Here is a 13,034-nt window from a genome sequence, read left to right as displayed (position 1 = left end):
AGTTTTTAGCTTTTGTACAGTTTGCAGATGACCAGCTCTAATTCTGCCCCAGAAGAGGCGGTGCCAGTGCTCAAAGCGAGCCAAGCTCAACCCACACGGCGCTGCACTGCCCAGCAAGACTCATCCTCACCACCACGACCGTGCCATCCTCCAGCCCTGCGGAGAGCAGAGGGACCACGGCACCCACAGCACGGTCACTGCCGGGGGCTCCCTGCAGAGCCTTCACTCCGGTGCGGACAGGGAACATCTCGGGGCCTCAGTTTACCCATCTGTGAAATGGGCGCGATGCTCAAGCTGCCTGAGGACTAAGTGGAAATCTCGCTGTAGGAGGTACTGTCACCTCCTGAGGCTCACAGCCACTGACAGTAGTGAGCAAAAAGTGACCTCCCCGACAGCCAGGAACTGCTGAGAGCCCCCAGCCCGCTGCCTGCAGCCTGCAACCCAGGCAGAGTTTGCAGCAGCCCTAATTCACAGCAGGGACAGCTGGGAGAAAATTAACTCTGGGGAAAAAAGCCAAAACAGGTGGGGGCCATGGCCCCCCATCTCTACACGCTCTTCACCAGCGGTGATGTTGCAGGGGGTGATGCCACATCCCTGCCTTCCCGCTTTCTCCCTTTCCAAGGGGCCCAGCTGCAGCACAAAGCGAACGGCAGCAGAGAGAGGCATGCCATTTAATTCACTTCTGCCACTGCCTCCCCTCCCCAGCCATCTGGGTACCTGTCTAGTAGCTCCCAAATTAAATAAGGCTACCTCTGGAGCTCACAAATAATGACAACAGGCTCTTTAATGAGTCTCCCGTTCTGAATGGCTTCTCAGCATAGCGGCAGGTCTCCGCGTCTCTCTTTGTGCTGCTGCTTTTTGTTACCAGCCTGAGAATGGGATTTTGGAGGGAATGGCTGGTGCGGAGGGGCTGCGCGGGGGCCAGCCCGCCGGGGTTGGGGGGGGGCACTCACCTCCCGGCCCCTGCGCCCTCCCGGCTTTGCACAGCTTCAGCAGGGAAGGGACAACGGGAAGGGAGAAGACGCCTCTGGGAGCCGGCACCCCGGTTTGGCACGCTGATCCGGCACTGCCAAACCCAGATTTGGCAAACACCTTCCTCGCCCGGTGCTGGTCCCCGCTGTTTACCACTCTCCGAATTAACGAGGCAACCACCGCACCAGACCTCCCAGGCAGCCTCGGCTGAGCAGCTTTCGGTCCCCGTGGGCGCCCGTCGCCGCTGCCCCGTGCCACCCCACGTTCCCCCCGCTCCGTGCCCGTCCCGGCCATCCCCCCTTGCAGACACAAAGCCGCCCCGAGAGCCTGGGCGGTCCGGCTGGGACCCCAGCGTCCATTAGGGAGCTATTGATATATTTAGAGGAGCTTGTAACGTGGAGGCTTTTCAGGCTGACCCTCTGCCTCCCATTCAGGCAGCAGACAATGATGAATGAGCCCCGGAGAATAGAGGCAGCCCAGCTGAGGCTGACGCTCCTGTTCTTCTTGAAAAGGTAGAAAAAGGATCCTGAAGGAGCAAGGAATAATTAAAAAATAAATGAACTGGCTTGGGCAGTGATGACAGAAGCCCCGCTTGATTTGCAAGGGTTGGGCATGCTTCACAGACCCGTGCTGCCCTTTCTATTCAAGGGAGAAGATCCTTTGGATAAAACTCCACTGCAGCAGAGAAAATGCGAGGAGCATTAAAAATGTAAAGCTAGAGAATTCTCTTTAGTCAACTGCATAACCCCAGGCCGTGTTTGTCACTGTCACAGTGATGAATTGGGAGCTGTCTGAAATCAGCATGCTCACTTTAATAATGTCACTTTCCCTGAGCCCTAAAAAATGTCTTTCTGAACCAGCTGGACAGAGCCCATTCCTTAGCCCAGCAATTACCCATTTCCCTGGGCTCCGCTGGGCAGCCGGGCAGCTCTCAGCAGCACGGCCGGCAGCTGAAACGGGACAGCTTCGGGAGAAGATGTCCTGGGCAGGGAGAGCCAGGGGTGCAGGCAGGGGTGCAGGCAGGGGTGCAGGCAGGACTCAGCACAGCCTTGCTGCGGGGACGGGCTGGGGCTGCCAGGTGACACCGGTGGCTGCCGGACCCGGGGAAGGGGTGCTGAGGCACGGGGATCTTTCGTTTCGGCTGATTTCCTTACTCTGCCTCAGCTTTTCTATTTCTGACAAAACGCCGTTGAATTAACTTTTAGCTACTTGGTTGGAAAAAACAACATTAAGTTTTGCATTTTAAACCCTGAATTTCAAAGCTGCCTTTTGCCGCCAGCGTGTCGGTTTTTTCCTGGGAAATGAGATCATTTGCAATGGAAATTGGTCCCATATTTTTGCAGGGAACCGAATGGAATTAAATCATTTGCAATGAAATGTAGAAAAGTTCCCAGAAATTTCATTTCATTTGCCTTTCATGATAGCTAGTCTGTCCACCTCTGCAGCCAAGATTTTCAGGAGTGGCTGATGATTTGGGGATCACCAGCCTGGTTTTCTAAAATCCGCTGAGCAGACATCCTCAGAAAAGTCCCCGGAGAAGCACCTGGGGTGGCAGCCCTGTGCTCACGGGACTTGCAGAGACTTTCCTTTGTAGCACGGCAGCCCTGTGTGATGCAGACGCTCCCTGCATGGAGGGAGCCTTGCCTGGCACTTTCGGTCCTTTCTTTTTCAAGCTTCAGAGGTTCAGGTCCCACATCCCTGGGGCTCGCTGCCGGGGCAGCCTGTCCCTGTGGGGACACAACCCCTTTCCCACACTCCCCATCCTCCTCTTCCTCACAGCCACAGGATCCATCCAATTTAGCTATTTTTCAGCCAAGCTTTCAAAACCATTATTTCCCAGGGTTGCTTATTTCCCCCCCCACCCAAACCTTGGACATCTCGCTGCTTACAACCAGACCTAAGATAAAACCAGCTTCAAAGCAGTTTCTATAATGAGCAGCAGTGCATTAGAATCCCAACAACAGAGGAGACGAGACCGGGATAAAACTAACCTGAAAAGAAGCACCATCCCTTTAAGGAGAGATAATGAACGGAGAAGCTGTTGCTTGGCATGTTTGCAGAGAATCGCTAATTAAAACATCGCTTCTGTAAAGTATGCTGATCCCATTGATTCTTCCCCCCACACAGTTAATTTGCTGCTAGGAAGGCAAAGTCGCAAGGGTCCTCATTATAAAAATTTCACTGGCTGCAGCTAATGGTTGTAATTAATAGGTGCAATAAATTTCAAATGGGCAGCCAGGGTGTTCATTAGCTGTGGGCTGACTCAGCACCGGTGGCCTCACCAGTTACTAAATAACCCATTTCCAAGCAGACGGGAGGAGGAAGGTGCTCTGTGGCACAACCGGCGCATCCGTAATTCCCCGCCGAGAGCAGAGCTGAATAAATAATTCCCAGCAAGTCCCGGATTTGTCTCTTTTTGTCTCGGTGGTGGATTGTCCGTGCAACCCTCCTCCAGCTCTCGGCCAGCTAACTGGGGGCAGGTTTTCTCAAAAGCACTGGTGCAGCCAAGTGACCTGGATTTCGTGTGGGATCAGCACTCGAGGAACCGAACTCTCTGATGCAAAGGGCGGGTAAATACCCAACGGTAATATCACATAGCCAGGCACAAATCAAACCCCGGGGAAGCTGTTCGTGCAAAGCACAGACCCACATGTGCCCACGCAGCCAGCAGGTCTGCCTGTTGGAGATGTGGGCTGCAGCGTGATTTTTAATGCCCCGCTCTTCCTCTGGGCATCCTGCGCAAGGGCTGAGCTTTAAAATCTCCCTGGGCTCCCGCTGAGCATCATCCCCTCTGTAGGAGGTCCCAGTGCCGCAGCCCCCTGTGTGCACCAACCCTCCCGGGGGCCGGGTGCTGCCGGCGAGGCGCTGGGCGTCCCGCTGTGTCCCGTTAGGGCTGGGTGCCGTCACAGCTTTGATTAAAAACCGCAGCTTTTTAGTTCATTATCATCTGGCGGTAATTAAAATATTAATAATTGGCACTCTTTCCCCGACTTATCTCCTGGGACCAGCATCCACGGGGTCGGGCGACCCAGCAAGAAGCCGGTGCTGCTTCTGCTGCTCTTCCAGAGCATCATCAACGCTGCATGGAGGCAAACCCCATCCCGAGCCCCGGGCGGGCAGCAGCGGGCAGGGACCTCAGCCCGTGCGCCGTGACGTGGGAAGAAACCCCCGTTCGCCCCGGCGGTATTGGGGAGCTGGTGCCCTGTGACCTCGCACGCCTGAAGCCAAAATTGCGGCTGCTGCCACAAGGGATGGCCGGGGGCCGATACGGCAGCACGAGGCCTCCGTGTCGGGGCATGCGGCTCCGATTTCCCCTCCCCGCAGGGCAGCGCGGGACAAGCCTGTGCCTCACCCGCCGGCGGCTTCGGGATACGGGAGCTCCACGCCCAGCTCCCGGAGGATGCCGGGGACGATGGATGCCTCACTCATAAATGGCAGTTATTATCTGTAATTAGCGGCTTGTCCTGCTCTGCACATTCACTCCCGGGAGCTCAGGAAGGACCGGGGACTGCTGGAGGGGTCCGACTGCTCAAGCATCTTCCTTTGCTGGATGCTTTCGGAGACGGAGCTGCCCGGGGCACCTTTGCAGCGGCTCTTCCTCAAGCTCGCTTCCCTGGACCAGGGATGGGATATCGATCCTGCCTTTTTAAATATAGGTGCGTGCCTAAGTTCTCAAAGATGCTTTGAAAATGCCAACCTGATCTGCAGTTTTATTTAATGCTGTGAATGTTTTATAAGCACGGCAGCCAAGGGTTTTTGCTTTGCCCAGCCCTGGACGTGAGCAGTAATTGCAGCCGCACGGGGCCGCGGGCAGAGGCTGCGCTAATTGAAAGGTGACTGGAGCTGCTGCTGAGAGGTGGATGCCAGACAAGCTGAGAGCTCACCTGGTGCTGGCAGCATCTCCTCTTCACGATGGACCTTTTCCAGGGGTCCCTGCCAATGCCTTCTGCACGGCAGGGCTTTCAACGAAACATTTGTCCCGTGTGTGTCTCCCCCCTCGCCTCCTGCAAGCCCCGGTCCGGTCTCCCCCTGAGGATCAAACAGACTGAAAACCACAAGTCAAATCTCGCTGCTTAAGCCCTTGTGCGTTGGCAGGGGGTACCGGAGCTGGACAAACAAGGGCAAGAAAGAAATTTGGCAGAAAGTCACCGGCCCTGGCTCCTGACGACCAGACACCCCGACCAACGTGCCCACTCGGTTTCCTCCCGTCCCGGCTGCTCTTGAACACAGCACCGCAGAAACACAGTGGCTCGTGCTCCCTCCGTTTCTTCCCTGCTTCACGTCTGCCTTGCTAAAAGAAAAATCAATAGCATAAAGGGTAGTGAGAGCAAGTCTCAGGGGTGGAGTATCTTGTCGGCATAGTGCAGACAGGCTGCCAATAATCCTGCTCTGAGCCGCTTTGCCCAACAGCCGCCGAAATATTAATGGGGGCTGCTGCCGCTCCAGCGCGGGTGTTTGCATCCCTCCGCGGGCTCTTCACGACAGGCAATTGCCACTCAGGGATGGGGTCTATACCCCTGCGCCAGCATCCCCGCTCCCCGATAGCTCTTTCCCCCAGGAATGCTTGTGGCGATGGCAGGGGTTTTGCTGGAGGGGCTCGGGGCTGTGCCCCCCTCGGGGATCTGCCGTAGCACAGCACCCACTAACCCACCGGGACCATCCAGAGAGGATTTTGCTCATTACTTCCCCAGCACAACATTTTGGGTTGCAACAAAGCAAATGGCAAAAATGGGATTCCTCGGCTATTTTTGGTTGATTTGCCCTGCTCTCCCCTTCTTGGCAGTTAATGGCACCCTCATTCCCGGCTCCCCATCCCTGGCCTTGCGCCGGGTCCGGAGCAGCCCCGGGGCGGGAGCGGCGGGGCCAAGCCATGCGTGTCCGCCGCAGGGACGGGCCCTGCTCGGTGTGAATGGCTCGGGGCGGCCATTGTCATGGGTGAATTTTCTGAATGAGCAAATCCTCATTAAAAAATAATTAAAACAGCCTGGTGAGATTGGCTTAATTCCTTTCATTTTGACTGATGGTGTTTAGTTTTGATGATTTATGTGCCACAGTCTTGCCAGCTCTCATGCTTTCATTGTTGGAACTCATGGGATTTCATGATTTTCTTCCTTCCACACCTCCTTGAGTCATGGGATTACAGCTGAATCTCAGCTTTCATTTTTTTCAATGACTATTATTTTTAAAGATGCATTCCAGGCTGGTGAAATAAACTTGAAAGCCTGACACCTAATGACTCAAAGCTCAGGAAGTGAGGCAAAAAAAAAAAAGAATAGAGAAACTGCTCGCTTCCTGCTTGGCGAGGGTGGTTTGTAACCCCCCACCGCTGTTCGGGTGCTGATGGTGTTCGGGTGATGGGGTCTGCGGTGGTGGGGACTGCAGGATCTGCAGCGGCGGGGTCAGCAGCAGCACCCTTCTCTCCCACCCCATCCAGCCCAGCTCTGCCAGGCTGCTGCGCCCGCAGACATTGCTTTTGCACACTTAAAAAGTGCAACTTCGCCAAGTCCCGCTGTATAATTAAACCTGTCCTCCTCACGTGCTCCCGGCCACCGCCTCCCCTCCGACGTCCTCGTGGCACCGGGCTGGCCGTGCCCTCGCGGGCGCTGATGGGACGGATCCTGCCTGGTGCAAACTGGATCCTGCCTGGTGCAAACTGGGTGGTTCCAGGCTCTGCGCAACCCGCCGGGTCTGCAGCATCCCTGGAAGGGGCACGGTGTGGTGGGCAGACGGGGCTGGAGGTGCCCGCATTTTTCTCAGCCCCCTGCTCGGGGGAGCCGACAGCAGCAGAAAGGGCTCCTGCCATCACCTGGCAGCCGTTTCAGTGCCGGGTTAAGGCAGCGGCCGCGGCCCTTGGAAATGCCCTTGGTCTCCGCCTGACGCTTTTGTTCTGTGGGGCTGCAGGTGGGGATGCTTTGAACCGTGTGAGAAAAGCTCGCTGCCAAAGAAAAGCCGCTCCCGCCGCCCTCGCAGCCCCCTTCGCCGGCACCCGGCGCCGCCGAGCGCCCTTTCAGCTCTGAATGGGGACGACGGCGCCTGAAAGGCCGTGCCCCCCGCCATCGCCGTCCCCCTTTGTCTCTCCCTCCGCTCGCCACCCCCTGCCCCATCCGTCTTGCTAAACCTCTAAGGCCCTGCAAGGCTTCAATGCCCCCTTTCACTTGTTATTTGTTACCAAATAAATATGGGTGATTAAAAAGGGATCAGGAGTCCGTGCGGTTTGCAGAGGTGCCTGGAAGGTGGAGTCCCTCCTCTGTGTAGCCCATGGCTTTTCGCCCTACATGAGTTAGGAAAAGCAATCACATAGGAATAAAAAGCCATAGACCACAGCAGAGGGCTTACCCAGGATAAGCCAGCAGTCTTTGGGGAAAGAAAAGGAAGAAGGGAAAGGAGGGGTAAAAAAAAAAAAAGTAACCCTTCAGTCTAAGTTGCCCTCCCTCCCTGCGCCCAGCTGGGAGCACAACCCACTCCCTCCCTGTACGGGGACCCCAAAAATAGGGGAACCTCCAACCCAAAGCACCCTTCAGCACCATGGCATCGCGGGGTGGTTTCTCCTGGGTTACCCTCGGGTCGGGAAGGAGAAAGCCAAACCTGCCGTGCCTGTCCCCTCCGCAGTAACCTGCCAGCGCAGTGGCCTGACCCCGGGAGGAGGACCCGGCACCCTGCCTTTTCGGCTCCGAACGCCGTAATGAACTGCGGTTGCAGGGACAACCGTCTCTCGCAGCAGAGGTGATGCTTAAAAGACAACATGCCATAGCCTGAATCAATGGCAGCACGCCCAAGGAGCAGGCAATGAAATGGTTTATTTTCACTCTCCCAGTGTCCTGGCCACAGCTGCACCTTGGTATTCCCCATCACATCTTTTTGTGCCGCTTTTAAGGAACCCAATAAACCTTGAGTTATAAACCACATAGTCGTTCTGGTTGCAAATGGAGCAGCACAAGTTTACGCCGGCAGATCAAGTGTCCCTTTCCATAGGGGACCACCTCGCTGTTTGGCAGCCACTTCCCTTGCAGCAGCCCAGGACCCCGTAGGGCAAATCCCTTTTGCAAGCAAGGGGGGAAAGCGCTCGCCTTGGGGTATGGCTGTACCCTGTCCTGTAGCTGTTTTGAAAATCTGACCCTTTGGGCCACCGAGGGACCTGCCCACAGTCACAGAGTCGCTCAGCGGCAGAACTGGGAACTGAAAACCTTCCCTTGGCCCCGCTGCCCCCGCAGCTCACCTGGCTGCAGAGGCGGCGGATGCTCGGCGGGGAGAGGTGCATCCAACAGACCTGCCTTTGTCGGCTGAGACAAAGGGCTAAGGAAAGGTCTGGCTGCAAACCCGCCTCCCGCTCACTTCCCCCGCTGCTGCCTTCCCCTGCCGCCTTTTCGGGGGAGCCTCCGTCTCCGTACCCACAAAAAAGGCATCTCAGGACAAGGTGACGCCTTTCATGGGGAGCAGCTGCTCCAGCAGCTCCTCTGAGAGCCAGACACACACCTTATTCTTTAGCAAAAGCCTCTGCACCTCCCCGCAGCTGGGGGAGCTCCTCCCGTGGCACCAAAATTGCCCAGGTTGTCCCTGGGAAAGCGCTGGCCTCTGCCTTTTTTCCCTTGCCCTGCCAGGACGCCGGCGTGTTCAGCAACAGTGACTGCTAATTGCCAGGAGCTGATGAGGTCAGCTCTGCTCTTGAGTCTAGGAAACTCCCTTTCTTGTTGCCCTAGCAAGAATCCTTGGGAAATTCAATGTTTTTAAAACTATACAGCAGCCAGGTTTGGAAGTAGGAAGGATTTTGCACCCTGTGGTTCATAATAGCAGCGAACATGACTTTGACCTACAAACCAAACTTCTGAAGCACACGGGTAGCTCTGAACTGGCGTTTTCCCAAGGTCTTTCCTCTTTTAACTCCCATATATGAACGGCGAGAAAAAAACAGTCCACCATGTGCCCCCACCTTCTGACACAGTCACGCTCCCTTCCCGGCCCCTTCGCTCTGCAGGCGGCAGCCGCGGGACGGTGCACCCCCGGGCAGCCCGACGCCCCGAGCTCTTGCAGGAGCATCCTTTGGCCCCAGCGTTACGCCCTCGGGTGCAGGCATTGCGCTGGGGAGGTCTGCCGGCAAATACCCCGGCGCGTGCCCGTGGGTGCTGCGTGCACGCCAGGAGCCCCGCGTGGGTCTCTGCTCCCCGGCTCCGGCACCAATCCACCCCCTGGTCCCGGGGGTCGCACTAAAGAGACAGCCTTAATTTCATTGCGCATTGCACATTCGAGGGGTAAATCTGCCAAGCCGGACTTAACGGCTCTTTGGGATATGGCCCTGTGGCTCTGCTTTGGCACCCAAGACCATCCCAAGGCGGTTGCACGCAATGCAGGGCAGCTCCGGCGCCAGGCTGCTCTCCCCAGCGTTGGAGCCTGAGGACACATGCCCATCCGAGAACCACCAGCCCCACGCCACACACCGCGGGGACGCGAGGACAGCCCGGAGCCGCCGGCCGAGCGCGGCTGACCTCACCTTTGGCAGCGTGGCATCCTCTCCGCGGGAAGGGCACCACGCCAGCGGGCACGGGCCTCGGGATGGCAGCCGCCGTGGCATCGCCCGCACCATCCTCTCCTCCCTGCGCCGCCCTGGTCCCCGCCAGCAAAACCCGGGCATCGCAGGGATGCTCGGGGAAGCGGGTGCCCAGCGCTTCCCGGGGCGGTCGCCCTCCATCGCCTCCGAGCCCCCGACAGCTACGGGGGGGGTGGGGGGTGTCTCATTTTTGAAGCCTCGACCCCTCCCTTGCCGGCTGCTCCCACTGCCATCCCCAGCGCCCCGTCCCCACGTCCCCGCCGAGCCTCGCTGCGCGGTCGCATACTTGAAATGGTTGTGCACCGAGGGGCCGGGAGCAGAGGGAGGGAGCGGGGGGTCAGGTATTTCTCCATCCCTGGCTCCGGAGAGCCAGTAACAAAGGCGCTATTGAACTGCAGCCTCTCTGGTCTGTGAAGCAGAAACCTCTTGTATCTACTTCACTGCCTTTGATCTAACTCCCCCAGTGGGATGTATATTACTCATGTCCTGCTGCTCGGGTACTGCTGCCAGAGTGGGACGGGGGGGACGAGCCCCCGCTCGTCACCCCGGGTTTGGAAAGCGTCCTGCCGGCACCGGGCAGGGGCACCCGGCACCCGCCTCCGCTGCTGGCCTTCCCTACGGCCCCTCTGCCTCCCCACTCCGTCCCCCAACCCCGTCACCCTCCCAGACCCCAAACTTTGGGGGATACGTGCGGGCGCCCAGCGCTCAGCCGAGCATAGAGGCGGGAGGAGCAGGGCTCTGCGCCTCGCATTCCTCTTCTGTAATTAAAGCCGGTGTGCTGGGTGGAGGGGGAATTTCCCAAAGGGTTTTACTGGCGTCTGGACAAGGGTCAGACAATGAGAACATTTGACAGGGTGCCCAAATCCGCTGTATCTTGGATACGCTCAAAGCCTCCCCCGTGCTGTTCGTCCCAGGCGCTGGTTTGCAGGAGGTGGGGGCCGTTTGGGCAGGTTGGGCGGTGGGGAAGGCGGGTGGGAGCTTGGGGACTTTCTCATGACGTCCCCGCAGCCTTCACCCCAGCCAGGGTGCCCCAAAAATGCAAAAGCTTGAGCAGCACCAGCTTGCTCCGAAACCACGTCCCCACTGGGATCCCCCAGAAAATCCTAGGTAAAAGCATCAAATGCACCTTAGGGACTGACGATACTTAAAGCGGTGCTTTAAAAAGTGCTTTGCTGCCTTCAGCAAGCTACCTGCCTCGCTCCTCAGGGAGCCAGGGGCACTGGGGGCTTAGCCTGGTTTCACCAATCCCAGGGGGCACTGGGATGCTGTGACAACCTGGCTGGAAACCATCCCAGCTACCCAAAAGCACTTGAGTGCTTTTGGAAATCTTATTCTCCTGCCTTGCTAGCTGGTTTGCAGAAAACCCTGCGCCTGGCAGCTCCCAGGAGCACCCATGTGTGGGCATCGCCTTTGGAGCAGGCAGGCCCCTGGGGTGCCCGCATGACAGTACCCAAAGTGAGAGTACCCAAAATTACAGCACAAGAGGAAGCCTCCCTGGAGCCAAGGGCTCTCAGCGCTGCTTCGCCTTCTCCCAGGGCTCATCCCCTCCTTCCCCAGCTCCCTGCCCGTGTCTCAGGTGCGGGGAGAGCTGAGAACTTCAGAGAGCCTCTCCGGGGCTGCCTCCATCCCTGCGGCAAGATGGAGAGAAATAATACATACCCGACAACTGAAACAGAAAGGATGGATGGGCAGATGGATGGACAGATGGATAGATACTCAAGAACAGAGACTGACCAAGCTGGGTACACCTAAAGGATTTTGTTTTCCACAGAGATCCATACTAGTTGCATCCCAAGAAGGTGCAATCAGCCTTTCTTTTAGGCGATCGTCTGCAGTTCCCCCCTCCCCAGCGCCTCTCTGCCCAGCTGAGGGTTGGCTCGTGCCCCAGGGTAGGGCATGAGGGACCCAACTCTTGTTTAGTTTTTAAACACCAACAATTAGAACTTGGGGAGCAGTTGAAGTCAGAGTTGGGCAACGATCCATTTTCAAGCTGTCTTGACAACTGGCTCCAGCACAGCAAGATTAGATCTACTAATCACATTTATAAGGCGCCCAGGATCATCAATTGGGTATTCGGAGAATATTTGTCATTGTAACAATGTCATTTCCCAGCCTTCAGCATGCATTACCTTGTCCTCCAAGTTGTTATGGTTGGACTTTTTGGCTTTATGGAAACATCTACTTGGGGAAGAGGAGGCTCAAAAGCATTTGTTGTATCGGTGCCTTGTACGGCTAAAGGTGCACGCTGTCTGTCATTTGTACGTCCCATGGATAGGGTAATACTGGGGTTATTTATGGATTTTAATCAGCTTTCTCATCACCTGATTTTGTATTGATAGCTGCTTTAACAAAACAGATATAACCCAAATCTTTCCAGAATGCAATATAAATCCCCCAACTCTTACAGGCAATAAAAAGGGAGGCCAGGTAAGCTAGGCGACACCCCAGATCACGCAGTGCATCCTTAATGGTGAGCTCAGGAAAGCAACACAGATCTGCTTCCCTGTCGCTCCCCAAAGCAGGCGTCTGACGATGAGACCACGCTGTCTACAACACCGTATCAAGACATGCCGGAGAGATGTGTTCAACAAATCCATGTTTGCAGCAACAACAGCAATCGCAGCCTGGGCACAGCAGCTGCCGCTCGGCTGCGAGTGCTGCAGCATTGCATTCAGGGGAGAGCAGACGGAGCCCAGGCTCCCTTCACGGGATGCGCTGGCAGCCACAGAAAATCCACAGGCTCAGGAAGGGCCAAAATAGTCCCAATTTTGCAGGTGCGCATGCAGTCACATGCTCCTTCCAACACGCAGAATACAGCATAAAACTGGTCTGAGTTGTTTTAAGGAAAGAAAAGAAATCCTTTCATTTTCTGGCTACTTTTGCACTTTGATTTATGCCCATAGGGGATGCCCAGCCCACCCCTCTCCAGAACAGCAGACATTGCTTATGCGGCCTCTCCCGACATCCCAGCAGCCCATGAGATGTGTTTTCCCCTCCCAGCAGGTACCAGTGCTCCAGGGCCTGGCTTTCCCTAACTCAGGGACGTGTGTAGGGAAACTGGGGCCGGCGAGGTGCCGAGGGGGTCAGGGCGTGCGGAGCTGGGCTCCGGCTGCCCCGGCACAGCTCAGCCCTGCACCGGGCTCCCACAGGACTGGCTTTTCCCTGGGTGCCTGAGGTTGCTTTAGCAAGCAGAAATGTTCTCACTGGAACAGGCAAGATTGAGCCAGGAGGAATATTTTGCAAATCCAGTCAGTTTGTACCAGTTGGATTTGAGTACAAAACCAGCTCTGAGAAGTTGCAACCTTTCCTTCCCACTTTCCCATTTGGAAAAGCATGCCACTTCCAGCTCTCCTTCGTTCTTACCAAAAATACCGTTTTAGGTGGCTGGAAATGTAATGAAAGGTTTTTCTCTGGGTGAAACAAAACGTTTTCCAACCCTACATGATTTTGTTGCTCAGCTTGCTGAAAAAACTCAGAATGAATTCATTTTGGTTTGACCCATCGGTGCTTCTGTGCTCCG

General features: G+C 56.4%; 1 long non-coding RNA gene across 5 annotated transcripts in view; it reads right to left on the bottom strand.

The window, feature by feature from the left end:
* Window positions 1-13,034, bottom strand: part of LOC115335270 — a 36,468-nt gene that overhangs the window by 8,324 nt on the left and 15,110 nt on the right. The window contains exon 1 of one of the 5 annotated variants that reach the window (XR_003921404.1): window positions 9,458-9,844. The exons of 3 other annotated variants lie outside the window; for them this stretch is intronic. This is a non-coding gene — a long non-coding RNA (uncharacterized LOC115335270). Of the gene's footprint in view, window positions 1-4,856; window positions 6,617-9,457; window positions 9,845-13,034 lie in introns of those variants that run through there. One more of the 5 variants, XR_003921405.1, reaches the window with a different exon arrangement.

The sequence above is a fragment of the Aquila chrysaetos genome, chromosome 24, assembly GCF_900496995.4.
Source record: "Aquila chrysaetos chrysaetos chromosome 24, bAquChr1.4, whole genome shotgun sequence".
NCBI lineage: Eukaryota > Metazoa > Chordata > Aves > Accipitriformes > Accipitridae > Aquila > Aquila chrysaetos.
This window is presented reverse-complemented; position numbering and strand designations above follow the sequence as displayed.